Source organism: Aegilops tauschii, chromosome 6, assembly GCF_002575655.3.
Source record: "Aegilops tauschii subsp. strangulata cultivar AL8/78 chromosome 6, Aet v6.0, whole genome shotgun sequence".
In the NCBI taxonomy this organism is placed as follows: domain Eukaryota; kingdom Viridiplantae; phylum Streptophyta; class Magnoliopsida; order Poales; family Poaceae; genus Aegilops; species Aegilops tauschii.
In genome coordinates, this window is record NC_053040.3 from 467039263 (window position 1) to 467057503 (window position 18241).

Genomic DNA, 18241 nt, shown 5'->3' on the forward strand with positions numbered 1-18241 from the left:
TCGGCTTCTCCTCTCGCTTGATCCGCGCAGCCGCTCTCCTCTCGCTCGATCTGCGCCACCGGATGTGCCTCTCCCTCGTCTCCTCCTCTCCTAACTGCCACGAGCTATTGGGGAACCTGCTTGGTCTAGCTTGCGACGGCAAGGACGCGCGGCACCACCAGCCCAGATGAACCAGGTCGCATCTGCTCTTCCGCCCACCATCTTTCTCCATGCAAGTGTTGGTAGTTCTTGGCCGCGTGGCGACCAACAACAATCAGCAGCAAGCAGGCGTATCAAGATCCGTCCACCCACAAGTAGTTACCGACAGGACTTTGTTGTGTTATGCATGTCATCCACAAATGAATCAATGTATTTACAATTCCTTTTTCTGGTTATTTACCAGATGAATTTTTATTTTGACTTAGTACTCCAATCTGTCAAGTTTGTCATGGGCTTGTTTGTTGCATGACCAAACATTAGTTTAATTTCTAAAAAGGATTGGAGGTTCAACTGATAGATTTTGGCATATATTTTCATGGCCTACTATGTATTAGAATTATAAATGTAAAAAGATATATGTGATAGGTAATCTCATCATTCCTGTGTCAAAAGGTGATTTAAATCAAATTCATCATATTTGGTCTCTCTAACCACACATCAAAATGGAACCGTTCCGTTATACGAAATTGCTCTACCAAACACACGAACAGAACCGACCCATTCTAGTGGAACGGAATATCATGGAACCATGACATTCCATTCCACTTCGTTCGCAAACCAAACACACCATAATAACTCTTTTGTAATGCAAGAGTATTCCAACCAAGCAACAATTAAAAATAGAACCTTATATGAATGCAACATAGTTTACATTATGAATTGTTGTACAAATTATGTGCATCAAATCATGTAAATCTTAGATATGTGTTTAGCATGGAAGATATTGAAAATCCTTGGTCATGACATTCACAGGAAAGGCATGCCTCTCAAAATTGTATTTATCTCTAATTTAAGTTTCGAGCTCTGGCACATCTACAAATCTCTGCTTTCCTCTGTGAAGGGTCTATCTGTTTACTTTTATGTTATTTACTTTTATTGTTGAGTCATCACCTTCTCAATTAAAGCACCAGTCCTGAGAGCACTATTGTCATTCTTATGCATGGAGTACAGTTAATATTGTGTGCGTCATGACTGGATCCCTTCTACCATGAATTACAATGTTTAGTCGCTACTTGAACTTTGAAGGTGCTCTGCATTTATGTTTTGCGGTTTCAGAAAGGGCTAGCGAGATACCATGTTATCATATTATATCATGATTGTTTTGACAAATTGTTGGCATTTGAGATATGTTATTATTGCTCGCTAGTTGATTATGTCATTGATATGAGTAAATGTGATTTCTAAGTGTTATCATTTGCATGGTTAGTTCATAATGTTTGCTGAAAACTGATGACCCACAAGTATAGGGGATCTATCGTAGTCCTTTCGATAAGTAAGACTGTCGAACCCAATGAGGAGCAGAAGGAAATGACAAGCGGTTTTCAGTAAGGTATTCTCTGCGAGCACTGAAATTATCGGTAACAGATTGTTTTGTGATAAGGTAATTTGTAACGAGTAACAAGTAATGAAAGTAAATAAGGTGCAGCAAGATGGCCTAATCCTTTTTGTAGCAAAGTACAAGCCTGGACAAATTCTTACATAAAGGAAAACGCTCCCGAGGACACATGGGAATTACCGTCAAGCTAGTTTTCATCACGCTCATATGATTCTCGTTCGTTACTTTGATAATTTGATATGTGGGTGGACCGGTGCTTGGGTACTGCCCTTTCTTGGACAAGCATCCCACTTATGATTAACCCCTATTGCAAGCATCCACAACTACAAAAGAAGTATTAAGGAAACCTAACCATAGCATGAAACATATGGATCCAAATCAGCCCCTTACGAAGAAACTCATAAACTAGGGTTTAAGCTTCTGTCACTCTAGCAACCCATCATCTACTTATTACTTCCCAATGCCTTCCTCTAGGCCCAAACAATGGTGAAGTGTCATGTAGTCGACGTTCACATAACACCACTAGAGGAGAGACAACATACATCTCATCAAAATATCGAACGAATACCAAATTCACTTGACTACTTATAGCAAGACTTCTCCCATGTCCTCAGGAACAAACGTAACTACTCACAAATCATATCCATGTTCATAATCAGAGGGGTATTAATATGCGTAAAGGATCTGAACATATGATCTTCCACCAAATAAACCAACTAGCATCAACTACAAGGAGTAATCAACACTACTAGCAACCCGCAAGTACCAATCTGAGGTTTTGAGACAAAGATTGGATACAAGAGATGAACTAGGGTTTGAGATGAGATGGTGCTGGTGAAGATGTTGATGGAGATTGACCCCCTCCCGACGAGAGGATCGTTGGTGATGACGATGGCGATGATTTCCCCCTCCCGGAGGGAAGTTTCCCCGGCAGAACAGCTCCGCCGGAGCCCTAGATTGGTTCCGCCAAGGTTCTGCCTCGTGGCGGCAGTGTTTCATCCCGAAAGCCTGCTTATGATTTTTTCCAGGGTAAAATACTTCATATAGCAGAAGATGGGCACCGGAGGCCTGCCAGGGGGCCCACGAGGCAGGGGGTTGCGCCCAGGGGGGTAGGGCGCGCCCCCCACCCTCTTGGCCAGGGTGCGGGCCCCTCTAGTGGATTATTTCGCCAGTATTTTTTATTAATTCCAAAACGTGCCTCCGTGAAGTTTTAGGACTTTTGGAGTTGTGCAGAATAGGTCTCTAATATTTGCTCCTTTTCCAGCCCAGAATTCCAGCTGCCGGCATTCTCCCTCTTCATGTAAACCTTGTAAAATAAGAGAGAAAAGGTATAAGTATTGTGACATAACGTGTAATAACAGCCCATAATGCAATAAATATCGATATAAAAGCATGATGCAAAGTGGACGTATCAACTCCCCCAAGCTTAGACCTCGCTTGTCCTCAAGCGTAAGCCGATAACGAAAAATATGTCGACATGTTTAGAGATAGAGGTGTTGATAAAATAAAATACGGACATGAGGGCATCATGATAATTCTTATAACAGCAACATATATAGATATTGTCATGTGATTTCTTATGCTCAAGTAACAATCTATTCACAATGTAAAGTATGAATCAGAAACTTCATTGAGAACTAACAAACTATGATCTCGGTCATTGAAGCAATTGCAATTTATCATAACATCGGAAAGAGTCAATATAAGAGCTTTTCAGCAAGTCCACATACTCAACTATCATTTGGTCTTTCACAATTGCTAACACTCACGCAATACTTATGGGTATGGAGTTTTAATCGGACACAGAGAAAGATAGGGGCTTATAGTGTTGCCTCCCAACCTTTTACCTCAAGGGTAATGTCTACAATAATAGTTCATGATGACTTACATCCAATTGGATATATATAAGCCCCTATCTTTTACCTCAAGGGCTCTAAATATGTATGATATATCAGGATCTTTCCAACACAAGGTGCTTGCCAAAGGATAAAATGTAAAAAGGAAAGGTGAAGATCACCATGACTCTTGCATAAGGTATAAGACAAAAGTAAAAGATAGGCCCTTCGCAGAGGGGAGCAGAGGTTGTCATGTGCTTTTGTGGTTGGATGCACAAGATCTTAATGCGAAAGAACGTCACTTTATATTGCCACTTGTGATATGGACCTTTATTATGCAGTCCGTCGCTTTTATTGCTTCCATATCACAAGATCGTATAAAGCTTATTTTCTCCACACTAATAAATCATACATATTTAGAGCGCAATTTTTATTGCATACAACAATGACAACTTACTTGAAGGATCTTACTCAATCCATAGGTAGATATGGTGGACTATCATGGCAAAACTGGGTTTAAGGATATTCGGAAGCACAAGTAGTATCTCTACTTGGTGCAAAGAATTTGGCTAGCATGAGGGAGAAAGGCAAGCTCAACATGTTGGATGATCCATGACAATATACTTTATTTCGGATATAAGAAAACATAACCCATTACATTGTCTTCCTTGTCCAACATCAACTCTTTAGCATGTCATATTTTAATGAGTGCTCACAATCATAAAAGATGTCCAAGATAGTATATCTATATGTGAAAACCTCTCTTTCTTTATTACTTCCTATTAATTGCAACGATGACCAAAACTATGTTTGTCAACTCTCAACAACTTTTATTCATCATACTCTTTATATGTGAAGTCATTACTCTCCATAAGATCAATATGATATCTTTACTTCTTTTTATTCTTTCTTTTATTCCCTCAAGATCATACCAAGATAATCAAGCCCTTGACTCAACACTAATCTTTATTATATATATAGCTCACGGACTCGATTACATAGAAGGATCATAAAGCAAAACTCAAGACTAAATCATACTAAAATTTTATTCTACTAGATCAAGATATTACCAAAAGGATCGAACTAAGAAAAACTGTAAAGATAGGAGTGTGATGGTGATACGATACCGGGGCACCTCCCCCAAGCTTGGCAGTTGCCAAGGGGAGTGCCCATACCAGATACTCAGTTCTCCTTTGCTAATGAAGGAGATGGTGGTGATGATGGATAGTCACACATCAAGCGCAGGAGATCCTCCAATTTGCAAATAATGCCCTTGAGTGTGGTGATATGCTCCTTCAACAAAATATTTTCATGTGTGAGATACTTATTTTGTATGCGAGCTAACTCAATCATCTTGAAAGCTTCAATCTCCGTTGGGGTAAGAAGATTGTGATGAGGTTGGAGGATGTCTTCGTCTTCTGCTGCCGGAGCTTGGTCCTCCATGGCCTTCTTGATCCCATCATCCTTGTTGATATCCCCGGGTTCTTCTCTCTTCAGCTCTATCTTCATTAGCCAAGCATCGTTGCCCTCATTGTTGGAGGAGGGGGACGACATGATGCCTGGTCTTGACAACTCTGGCAGAAAACAGCTCAAAACAAAAACAGAGGATATTTGTGTGGTACGGTGGTCAAAACCTTCGGGAGATTATATAATGGATTTTTACCGACCAAAAGAAGTAACGTGAAAGAAAACGGAGTCCGGAGGGCACACGAGGTGCCCACGAGGCAGGGGGCGCGCCCAGGGGGTAGCGCGCGCCCTCCACCCTCGTGGACGGCTCGTGTCCTTCTCGGACTACTTCTTATTTTCCTATTTTCTTAAATATTTCAAAACGGAGCAAAATTGCCATTAGAACTGTTTTGGAGTCAGTTTACTTACCGTACCACGTACCTATTCCTTTTCGGAGTTTGAAACGTTCTCGAAAGTGTCCCTTATGTATTCCTCCGGGGTTACGGTTTCAATAACATTAGTTTCAACATTTATGGGATTACCAGAGATATAATGTTTGATTCTTTGACCGTTCACCACCTTCGGATTTGTGCCTTCAAAGTTGTTGATTTTTATGGCACCGGAACGATAGACCTCCTCAATAACGTAAGGACCTTCCCATTTAGAGAGAAGTTTTCCTGCAGAAAATCTTAGGCGAGAGTTGAATAGCAACACATAATCACCTACATTAAACTCACGCTTTTGTATCCTTTTGTCATGCCATCTTTTAACCTTTTCTTTAAATAGTTTGGCATTCTCATAGGCCTGGGTTCTCCATTCATCAAGTGAGCTAATGTCAAATAGCCTCTTCTCACCGGCAAGTTTGAAATCATAATTGAGCTCTTTAATGGCCCAATATGCCTTATGTTCTAGTTCGAGAGGTAAGTGACATGCTTTTCCATAGACCATTTTATACGGAGACATACCCATAGGATTTTTGTATGTAGTTCTATAGGCCCATAATGCATCATCAAGTTTCTTGGACGAATTCTTTCTAGATCTATTAACAGTCTTTTGCAAAATTAATTTGAGCTCTCTATTACTCAATTCTACTTGACCACTAGACTGCGGGTGGTATGGAGATGCGATTCTATGAATAACATCATACTTAGCAAGCATTTTACGGAAAGCACCATGAATAAAATGTGAACCACCATCAGTCATTAAATATCTAGGGACTCCAAACGACGGAAAAATAACTTCTTTAAGCATCTTAATAGAGGTGTTACGATCAGCACTACTAGTTGGAATAGCTTCTACCCACTTAGTAATGTAATCAACAGCAACTAAAATATGTCTATACCCGTTAGAGGAAGGGAACGGCCCCATATAATCAAAGCCCCAAACATCAAATGGTTCAATAACAAGTGAATAATTCATAGGCATTTCTTGACGTCTACTAATATTACCAATTCTTTGACATTCATCACAAGATAAGACAAACTTATGGGCATCTTTGAAGAGAGTAGGCCAATGAAAACCGGATTGCAATACCTTATATGCAGTTCTATCTCCAGCGTGGTGTCCTCCATAAGCTTCGGACTGACACTTGCGTAGGATCTGTTCCTGTTCATGCTCAGGTATACAACGTCTAATAACACCATCTACTCCTTCTTTATAAAGGTGTGGGTCATCCCAGAAGTAATGTCTTAAACCATAGAAAAACTTTTTCTTTTGTTGGTATGTGAAACTAGGTGGTATAAATTTAGCAACAATGTAATTAGCATAATCAGCATACCATGGAGCAGTACGAGAGGCATTTATGACAGCTAATTATTCATCAGGAAAGCTATCATCAATAGGTAGTGGGTCATCAAGAACATTCTCTAACCTAGAAAAGTTGTCTGCAACGGGGTTCTCAGCTCCCTTTCTATCAATAATATGCAAATCAAATTCTTGTAGTAGGAGAACCCATCTAATAAGTCTAGGTTTAGCATCTTTATTTTCCATAAGATATTTAATAGCAGCATGATCAGTGTGAACAGTTACTTTAGAATCACCAATATAAGGTCTGAACTTATCACAAGCAAATACAACTGCTAAAAATTCTTTTTCAGTAGTAGCATAATTTCTCTGGGCATTGTCTAGAGTTTTACTAGCATATTGGATAACATTTAATTTCTTATCAACTCTTTGTCCTAGAACAGCACCTACAGCATAATCACTAGCAACACACATAATTTCAAAGGGTAGATTCCAATCAGGTGCCTGAACAATAGGTGCAAAAATCAAAGCTTTCTTAAGTATTTCAAATGCTTCTACACAATCATCATCAAAGACAAAAGGAATATATTTTTGTAAGAGATTAGTCAGAGGCCTAGAAATTTTAGAGAAGTCCTTAATGAACCTCCTATAAAAACCGGCATGACCAAGGAAACTTCTTATACCTTTAATGTCCTTAGGACACGGCATCTTTTCAATAGCATCAACTTTAGCTTTATCAACTTCAATACCTCTTTCGGAAATTTTATGCCCCAAGACAATACCTTCATTAACCATAAAGTGGCACTTCTCCCAATTCAAGACAAGGTTAGTTTCTTCACATCTCTACAAAACTCGATCAAGGTTGCTCAAGCAGTCATCAAAAGAAGTTCCATATACGGACAAATCATCCATGAAAACCTCAACAATCTTTTCACAAAAATCAAAGAATATAGCCATCATGCATCTTTGAAAGGTAGTAGGTACCGAAAGGCATACGTCTGTAAGCAAAGGTACCGAAAGGGCAAGTAAAAGTGGTCTTTTCTTGATCCTCTTTTGACACAGGTATTTGAGAGAAACCAGACTAACCATCTAGAAAGCAAAAATGTGTATGTTTGGATAGTCTTTCTAGCATTTGACCAATAAAAGGTAAAGGGTAATGATCCTTTTTAGTAGGTTTATTTAATTTGTAGAAATCAATTACCATTCTATAACCTGTAATAATTCTTTGTGGGATCAATTCATCTTTATCATTAGGAACAACAGTAATACCTCCCTTCTTAGGGACACAATGGACAGGACTTACCCACTGACTATCAGCAACTGGATAAATTATACCTGCCTCCAGAAGCTTTAGTATTTCTTTTCTTACCACTTCTTTCATCTTAGGATTTAACCATCATTGGTGATCAACAACTGGTTTAGCGTCTTTCTCCAATTTTATTTTGTGTTGGCATAGAGTGGGACTAATGCCCTTAAGATCATCAAGAGTATATCCAATAGCAGCACGGTGCTTCTTCAGAGTTTTCAATAATTTCTTTTCTTCATGCTCTGAAAGGTTAGCACTAATAATAACAGGATATATCTTCTTTTCATCAAAATAAGCATATTTAAGAGTATCAGGTAATGGTTTAAGCTCAAACACGGGATCACCCTTGGGTGGAGGAGGATCCCCTAGGATTTCAACAGGCGGGTTGTGTTTCAAAATAGGTCCCTGTTTAAAGAATACTTCATCTATTTCCCTTCTTTCATTCATGAACATATCAGTTTCATGGTCGAGCAAATATTGTTCTAAAGGATCATTAGGAGGCACGGCAATAGAAGCAAGACCAATAATTTCATCTTTACTAGGCAATTCCTCATCACGGGGTTGTCTACAAAATTTAGCAAAATTAAACTCATGAGACATATCCCCCAAACCAATAGTAACAACATCCTTTTTGCAGTCTATCCAAGCATTAACAGTATTCAAGAAGGGTCTACCAAATATGATGGGACAAAAGCTATCTTGTGGGGAACCAAGAATAAGAAAATCAGCAGGATATTTAACTTTCCCACACAAGACTTCAACATCTCTAACAATCCCAACTCATGAAATAGTATCTCTATTGGCAAGCCTAATTGTAACATCAATTTCTTCTATCTCAACAGGTGCAATATCATGCATAATTTCTTTGTATAAGGAATGAGGTATTGAACTTGCACTAGCACCCATATCACATAAGCCATGATAACAATGATCTCCTATTTTAACAGAAATAGCAGGCATGCCTACAACAGGTCTATGTTTATTTTTAGTATCAGGTCTAGCAATTCTAGCAGCTTCATCATAGAAGTAAATAACATGCCCATCAATATTATCAGCCAAGAGATCTTTAACCATAGCAATACTAGGTTCAACTTTAATTTGCTCAGAGGGTGTAGGTGTTCTAGTATTACTCTTACGAACCACAGTTGAAGGTTTAGCATGATCCTTTATTCTAACAGGGAAAGGTGGTTTCCCAATATAAGCAGTAGGAACAATAGGATCAACATTATAAGTGATAGTCTTTTCTTCAACTTTAATAGGTGCAACTACTTTTACTTAAATGGGAGGATTATATTTAAACCACTTCTCCTTGGGGAGATCAACATGAGTAGCAAAGGATTCACAGAAAGAAGCTACTATCTCAGAGTCAAGTCCATATTTAGTGCTAAATTCACGGAAAACATCGGTGTCCATAAAAGATTTAACACAATCAAACTTAGGTGTTATACCTGACTCCTTACCTTCATCGAGATCCCAATCTTCAGAGTTGCGTTTAATTCTTTCTAATAAATCCCATTTGAATTCAATAGTCTTCATCATAAAAGAGCCAGTACAAGAAGTATCGAGCATGGAGCGATTATTGAGAGAAAGCCGAGCATAAAAATTTTGAATAATAATTTCTCTTGAGAGCTCATGATTGGGGCATGAATATAACATTGCATTAAGCCTCCCCCAAGCTTGAACGATGCTTTCTCCTTCACGAGGCCAAAAATTATATATATAATTGCGATCACGATGAACAAGATGCATAGGATAAAACTTCTAATGAAATCCCAATTTCAATCGGTTGTAGTTCCATGATCCCATATCATCACATAGCCTAAACCATATCAATGCCTTTCCCTTCAAAGATAAAGGGAAGACCTTCTTCTTGATAACATCCTCGGGCATACCTGCAAGCTTAAATAATCCACAAACTTCATCCACATAGATTAGGTGCAAATCAGGATGTAATGTTCCATCTCCTGTAAAAGGATTAGCTAGCAGTTTCTCTATCATACCCGAAGGAATTTCAAAGTAAACATTTTCAGTAGGTTCAGTAGGTTGAGGAGCAACTCTTTGATCTACTGGTCGGGGTGAAGATACCCCGAACGAGCCCCTCAGAGGATTATGTTCCATAGTGACAAGTGACAGTAAATTTCAGCACACTATATAAATTTTTCCTTACCAAATTCCACCTACCAAAGGCGCTTCACTCCCCGGCAACGGCGCCATAAAAGACTCTTGATGACCCACAAGTATAGGGGATCTATCGTAGTCCTTTCGATAAATAAGAGTGTCGAACCCAACAAGGAGCAGAAGGAAATGACAAGCGGTTTTCACTAAGGTATTCTCTGCAAGCACTGAAATTATCGGTAACAGATAGTTTTGTGATAAGGTAATTTGTAACGAGTAACAAGTAATGAAAGTAAATAAGGTGCAGCAAGATGGCCCAATCCTTTTTGTAGCAAAGGACAAGCCTGGACAGATTCTTATATAAAGGAAAACGCTCCCGAGTGTTGGGGAACGTAGTAATTTCAAAAAAAATCCTACGCACACGCAAGATCATGGTGATGCATAGCAACGAGATGGGAGAGTGTGTCCACGTACCCTCGTAGACCGAAAGCGGAAGTGTTAGCACAACGCGGTTGATGTTGTCGTACGTCTTCATGATCCGACCGATCCAAGTACCGAACGTACGGCACCTCCGAGTTCAGCACACGTTCAGCTCGATGACGTCCTGCGAACTCCGATCCAGCAGAGCTTCACGGGAGACTTTCGTCAGCACGACAGCGTGGTGACGGTGATGATGATGCTACCGACGCAGGGCTTTGCCTAAGCACCGCTACGATATTATCGAGGTGGGATATGGTGGAGGGGGGCACCGCACACGGCTAAGAGATCAAGAGATCAATTGTTGTGTTCTAGGGTGCCCCCTTGCCCGTATATAAAGGATCAAGGGGGAGGCCGGCCGGCCCTTGTTGGCGCGCGAGGAGGAGGAGTCCTCCTCCTAGTAGGAGTAGGACTCCCCTCTTTCCTACTCCTACTAGGAGGGGGAAAGGAAGGGGGAGAGGGAGAAGGAAAGGGGGCGCCCCCCCCCCTCTCCTAGTCCAATTCAGACCAGAGGGGGAGGGGCGCGTGGCCTGCCCTGGCCAGCCCTCTCTCTCTCCACTAAGGCCCATAAGGCCCATTACTTCTCCCGGGGGGTTCCGGTAACCCTCCGGCACTCCGGTTTCCTCCGAAACCACCCGGAACACTTCCGGGTCCGAATATAGTCGTCCAATATATCGATCTTTATGTCTCGACCATTTCGAGATTCCTCGTCATGTCCGTGATCATATCCGGGACTCTGAACTACCTTCGGTACATCAAAACACAAAACTCATAATACCGATCGTCATCTAACTTTAAGCGTGCGGACCCTACGGGTTCAAGAACTATGTAGACATGACCGAGACACGTCTCCGGTCAATAACCAATAGCGGAACCTGGATGCTCATATTGGCTCCTACATATTCTACGAAGATCTTTATCGGTCAAACCGCATAACAACATACGTTGTTCCCTTTGTCATCGGTATGTACTTGCCCGAGATTCGATCGTTGGTATCTCAATACCTAGTTCAATCTCGTTACCGGCAAGTCTCTTTCCTCGTTCCGTAATACATCATCTCGCAACTAACTCATTAGTCACAATGCTTGCAAGGCTTATAGTGATGTGCATTACCGAGAGGGCCCAGAGATACCTCTCCGACAATCGGAGTGACAAATCCTAATCTCGAAATACGCCAACCCAACAAGTACCTTCGGAGACACCTGTAGAGCACCTTTATAATCACCCAGTTACGTTGTGACGTTTGGTAGCACACAAAGTGTTCCTCCGGTAAACGGGAGTTGCATAATCTCATAGTCATAGGAACATGTATAAGTCATGAAGAAAGCAATAGCAACATACTAAACGATCAAGTGCTAAGCTAACGAAATGGGTCAAGTCAATCACATCATTCTCCTAATGATGTGATCCCGTTAATCAAATGACAACTCATGTCGATGGCTAGGAAACTTAACCATCTTCGATTAACGAGCTAGTCAAGTAGAGGCATACTAGTGACACTATGTTTGTCTATGTATTCACACATGTATTATGTTTCCGGTTAATACAATTCTAGCATGAATAATTAACATTTATCATGATATGAGGAAATAAATAATAACTTTATTATTGCCTCTAGGGCATATTTCCTTCAGTCTCCCACTTGCACTAGAGTCAATAATCTAGATTACACGATAATGATTCTAACACCCATGGAGTTTTGGTGTTGATCATGTTTTGCTCGTGGAAGAGGCTTAGTCAACGGGTCTGCAACATTCAGATGCATATGTATATTGCAAATCTCTATGTCACCCACCTGGACTTGGTCCCGGATGGAATTGAAGCATCTCTTGATGTGCTTGGTTCTCTTGTGAAATCTGGATTCCTTTGCCAAGGCAATTGCACCAGTTTTGTCACAAAAGATTTTCATTGGACCCGATGCACTAGGTATGACACCTAGATCGGATATGAACTCCTTCATCCAGACTCCTTCATTTGCTGCTTCCGAAGCAGCTATGTACTCCGCTTCACACGTAGATCCCTCCACGACGCTTTGTTTAGAACAGCACCAACTGACAGCTCCACCGTTCAATGTAAACACGTATCCGGTTTGTGATTTAGAATCATCTGGATCAGTGTCAAAGCTTGCATCGACGTAACCATTTACGACTAGCTCTTTGTCACCTCCATAAATGAAGAAACATATCCTTAGTCCTTTTCAGGTATTTCAGGATGTTCTTGACCGTTGTCCAGTGATCCACTCCTGGATTACTTTGGTACCTCCCTGCTAGGCTAATAGCAAGACACACATCAGGTCTGGTACACAGCATTGCATACATGATAGAGCCTATGGCTGAAGCATAGGGAACATCTTTCATTTTCTCTCTATCTTCTGCGGTGGTCGGGCATTGAGTCTGACTCAACTTCACACCTTGTAACACAGGCAAGAACCCTTTCTTTGCTTGTTCCATTTTGAACTTCTTCAAAACTTTGTCAAGGTATGTGCTTTGTGAAAGTCCTATCAAGCGTCTTGATCTATCTCTATAGATCTTGATGCCTAATATGTAAGCAGCTTCACCGAGGTCTTTCATTGAAAAACTTTTATTCAAGTATCCTTTTATGCTATCCAGAAATTCTATATCATTTCCAATCAGCAATATGTCATCCACATATAATATCAGAAATGCTACAGAGCTCCCACTCACTTTCTTGTAAATACAGGCTTCTCCAAAAGTTTGTATAAAACCATATGCTTTGATTACACTATCAAAACGTTTATTCCAACTCCGAGAGGCTTGCACCAGTCCATAAATGGATCGCTGGAGCTTGCACACTTTGTTAGCTCCCTTTGGATCGACAAAACCTTCTGGTTGCATCATATACAACTCTTCTTCCAGAAATCCATTCAGGAATGCAGTTTTGACATCCATTTGCCAAATTTCATAATCATAATATGCAACAATTGCTAACATGATTCGGACAGACTTAAGCATTGCTACGGGTGAGAAAGTCTCATCGTAGTCAATCCCTTGAACTTGTCGAAAACCTTTTGCAACAAGTCGAGCTTTATGGACAGTAACATTACCGTCAGCGTCAGTCTTCTTCTTGAAGATCCATTTATTCTCAATGGCTTGCCGATCATCGGGCAAGTCAACCAAAGTCCACACTTTGTTCTCATACATGGATCCCATCTCAGATTTCATGGCCTCAAGCCATTTTGCGGAATCTGGGCTCACCATCGCTTCTTCATAGTTCGTAGGTTCACCTTGGTCAAGTAACATGACCTCCAGAATAGGATTACCGTACCACTCTGGTGCGGATCTTACTCTGGTTGACCTACGAGGTTCAGTAGTAACTTGATCTGAAGTTTCACGATTGATATCATTAACTTCCTCACTAATTGGTGTAGGTGTCACAAGAACCGGTTTCTGTGATGAACTACTTTCCAATGAGGGAGCAGGTACAGTTACCTCATCAAGTTCTACTTTCCTCCCACTCACTTCTTTCGAGAGAAACTCCTTCTCTAGAAAGGATCCATTCTTGGCAACGAATGTCTTGCCTTCGGATCTGTGATAGAAGGTGTACCCAACAGTTTCCTTTCGGTATCCTATGAAGACACATTTCTCCGATTTGGGTTCGAGCTTATCAGGTTGAAGCTTTTTCACATAAGCATCGCAGCCCCAAACTTTAAGAAACGACAACTTTGGTTTCTTGCCAAACCACAGTTCATAAGGCGTTGTCTTAACGGATTTTGATGGTGCCCTATTTAACGTGAATGCAGCCGTCTCTAAAGCATAACCCCAAAACGATGGCGGTAAATCAGTAAGAGACATCATAGATCGCACCATATCTAGTAAAGTACGATTACGAAGTTCGGACACACCATTACGCTGTGGTGTTCCGGGTGGCGTGAGTTGCGAAACTATTCCACATTGTTTCAAATGTAGACCAAACTCGTAACTCAAATATTCTCCTCCACGATCAGATCGTAGAAACTTTATTTTCTTGTTACGATGATTTTCCACTTCACTCTGAAATTCTTTGAACTTTTCAAATGTTTCAGACTTATGTTTCATTAAGTAGATATACCCATATCTGCTCAAATCATCTGTGAAGGTGAGAAAATAACGATACCCGCCGCGAGCCTCAACATTCATTGGACCACATACATCAGTATGTATTATCTCCAACAAATCAGTTGCTCGCTCCATAGTTCCGGAGAACGGCGTTTTAGTCATCTTGCCCATGAGGCATGGTTCGCAAGTACCAAGTGATTCATAATCAAGTGATTCCAAAAGTCCATCAGTATGGAGTTTCTTCATGCGCTTTACACCAATATGACCCAAACGGCAGTGCCACAAATAAGTTGCACTATCATTATCAACACTGCATCTTTTGGCTTCAACATTATGAATATGTGTATCACTACTTTCGAGATTCAACAAAAATAGACCACTCTTCAAGGGTGCATGACCATAAAAGATATTACTCATATAAATAGAACAACCATTATTCTCAGATTTAAATGAATAATCGTCTCGCATCAAACAAGATCTAGATATAATGTTCATGCTCAACGCTGGCACCAAATGACAATTATTCAGGTCTAAAACTAATCCCGAAGGTAGATGTAGAGGTAGCGTGCCGACGGCGATCACATCGAATTTTGGAACCATTTCCCACGCGCATTGTCACCTCGTCCTTAGCCAGTCTTCGCTTAATCCGTAGTCCCTGTTTCGAGTTGCAAATATTAGCAACAGAACCAGTATCAAATACCCAGGTGCTACTGCGAGCTATAGTAAGGTACACATCAACAACATGTATATCACATATACCTTTGTTCACCTTGTCATCCTTCTTATCCGCCAAATACTACGGGTAGTTCCGCTTCCAGTGTCCAGTCTGCTTGCAGTAGAAGCACTCAGTCTCAGGGTTAGGTCCAGACTTGGGTTTCTTCTCTTGAGCAGCAACTTGTTTGCTGTTCTTCCCTTTGCCCTTTTTCTTGAAACTGGTGGTCTTGTTGACCATCAACACTTGATGCTCCTTTTTGATTTCTACCTCCGCAGCCTTTAGCATTGCGAAGAGCTCGGGAATTGTCTTATCCATCCCTTGCATATTATAGTTCGTCACGAAGCTCTTGTAGCTTGGTGGCAGTGATTGAAGAATTCTGTCAATGACACTATCATCCAGAAGATTAACTCCCAGTTGAATCGAGTGATTGTTATACCCCAGACATTTTGAGTATATGTTCACTGACAGAACTATTCTCCTCCATCTTGCAGCTGTAGAACTTATTGGAGACTTCATATCTCTCAGTCCGGGCATTTGCTTGAAATATTAACTTCAACTCCTGGAACATCTCATATGCTCCATGACGTTCAAAACGTCGTTGAAGTCCCGGTTCTAAGCCGTAAAGCATGGCACACTGAACTATTGAGTAGTGTCACGCCGAATATGCGACCCTATCCGAGAGGAACTCGAAGGTCCCACCAAGGATAGACCCACATATTGAAACGCTTTTGCAAGGTGGATATCATTACATCAACATTACATAATAGATGGGGATACATACAAAAGGCATACAAATGCCGCAAGAATACATCAATACAACATACATAAGATCAACATCCGACTACGAATGAAACACAAACAGAAGCTCAAACGACATCCACCCTGCTAGCCCAGGCTGCCGACCTGGAACCTATCCCCTGATCGAAGAAGAAGCAGAAGAAGAACTCCAAAACAAGTAACATCGCTCTCGCGTCATGATCGTCGCAAAACCTGTACCTGCAACTGGTGTTGTAGTAATCTGTGAGCCACGAGGACTCAGCAATCCCATTACCATGGGTATCAAGACTAGCAAAGCTTCATGGGTAAGGAAGGGGTAAAGTGGTGAGGTTGCAGCAGGGACTAAGCAAGTATGGTGGCTAACTTACGCAAATAAGAGCGAGATGAGAAGCAACGAAACGGTCGTGAAACTAGCAATGATCAAGAAGTGATCCTGAACTCCTACTTACGTCAAACATAACCCAACAACCGTGTTCACTTCCCGGACTCCGCTGAAAAGAGACCATCATGGTTACACACGCGGTTGATGCGTTTTAGTTAAGTCAAGTGTCAAGTTCTCTACAACCGGACATTAGCAAATTCCCATCTGCCACATAACCACGGGCACGGCTCTCGAAAGTTTATACCCTGCAGGGGTGTCCCAACTTAGCCCATTATAAGCTCTCACGGTCAATGAAGGATATTCCTTCTCTCAGGAAGACCCGATCAGTCTCGGAATCCCGGTTTACAAGACATTTCGACAATGGTAAAACAAGACCAGCAAAGCCGCCCGATGTGTCGACAATCCCGATAGGAGTCGCACGTATCTCGTTCTCAGGACACACCGGATAAGCGAATCGTACAGGTACCGACGTAACCCAAGTTGCCAAGGGATGGTCCCGCACGGTGCTCTAGTTTGGACCAACACTTAGACAAGCACTGGCCCGGGGGGTAAAATAAAGATGACCCTCGGGATGCGTGACTCCCAAGGGAAAAAGGCTAGGTGAGGCAAATGTAAAACCAAGGTTGGGCCTTGCTGGAAGAGTTTTATTCAAAGCAAACTGTCAAGGGGGACCCATAAATCACCCAACCACGTAAGGGACGCAAAATCAAGGAACATAACACCAGTATGACGAAAACTAGGGCGGCAAGAGTGGAACAAAACACCAGGCATAAGGCCGAGCCTTCCACCCTTTACCAAGTATATAGATGCATTAATTAAATAAGAGATATTGTGATATCCCAACATAAACATAATCCAACATGGAGCAATCTTCATCTTCACCTGCAACTAGCAACGCTATAAGAGGGGCTGAGCAAAAGCGGTAACATAGCCAAACAATGGTTTGCTAGGAAGGGTGACAAAGGTTAGAGGTTCATGGAAATTTGGGAGGCTTGATAAGCAAGTGGTAGGTAACGCAGCATAGCAATAGAACGAAGCAACTAGCATAGCAATGATAGTAGTGAGATCCAGGGTAACGGCCATCTTGCCTGAAATCCCGCTAGGAAGAAGAACGAGTCCATGGAGAAGATGAAGCCACGAAGACGAACCAAGCGTAGACGAACGAATCCTCAGGATCGCAACGAAACAGGAACTATCGAGGAGAAGCACAACCGAAAAGAAGCAAACAACATGGTAAACACACAACACATAACAAGACATGATGCTCAACCAAGTATGATGCATGACAAGGCTATATGAAGCTACTCATGGCAAGAGATGATGCATACAAGAGCAACACATCAAAGCAAGTTTAAATGAGGCCGGAAACACCATATAACAAATCCGGTAAGTCCTCATATGCAAATTTCGAAATTGGTCCAGATATGAACAAACATTAAGTTGAAGTTGTTAAACAGCAAGTTAAAGAGCACCAAGATGATCTACACGAAATTCTAGTCAAGTTACATATAAAGTTCATTTAGTTCGGAGCTACGGCCTAGAAGATATGAGCAAAACAAGTAAGCACGGCATTGGTGCAAAATGCATCCAAACATCAAGCAAACACACTCAAAACAAGGATGCGACATGATAAGATGAAACTACATGCAATTCTAAGCGATTTTCATATAGAGCATGCTCAAAACGAAGCAACGGTGCAACACATACACTCCAAACAAGATATAACAACAATCTGTCCAAACAGCAACTAGGCATATTGCAAGCATCATGAAAAAAAGCTAAGACACCCTAACATGAAAACAAAAGGCATGGAAATGATGTACAGGTAACGCATAACAAAACATGAACACTGAGCT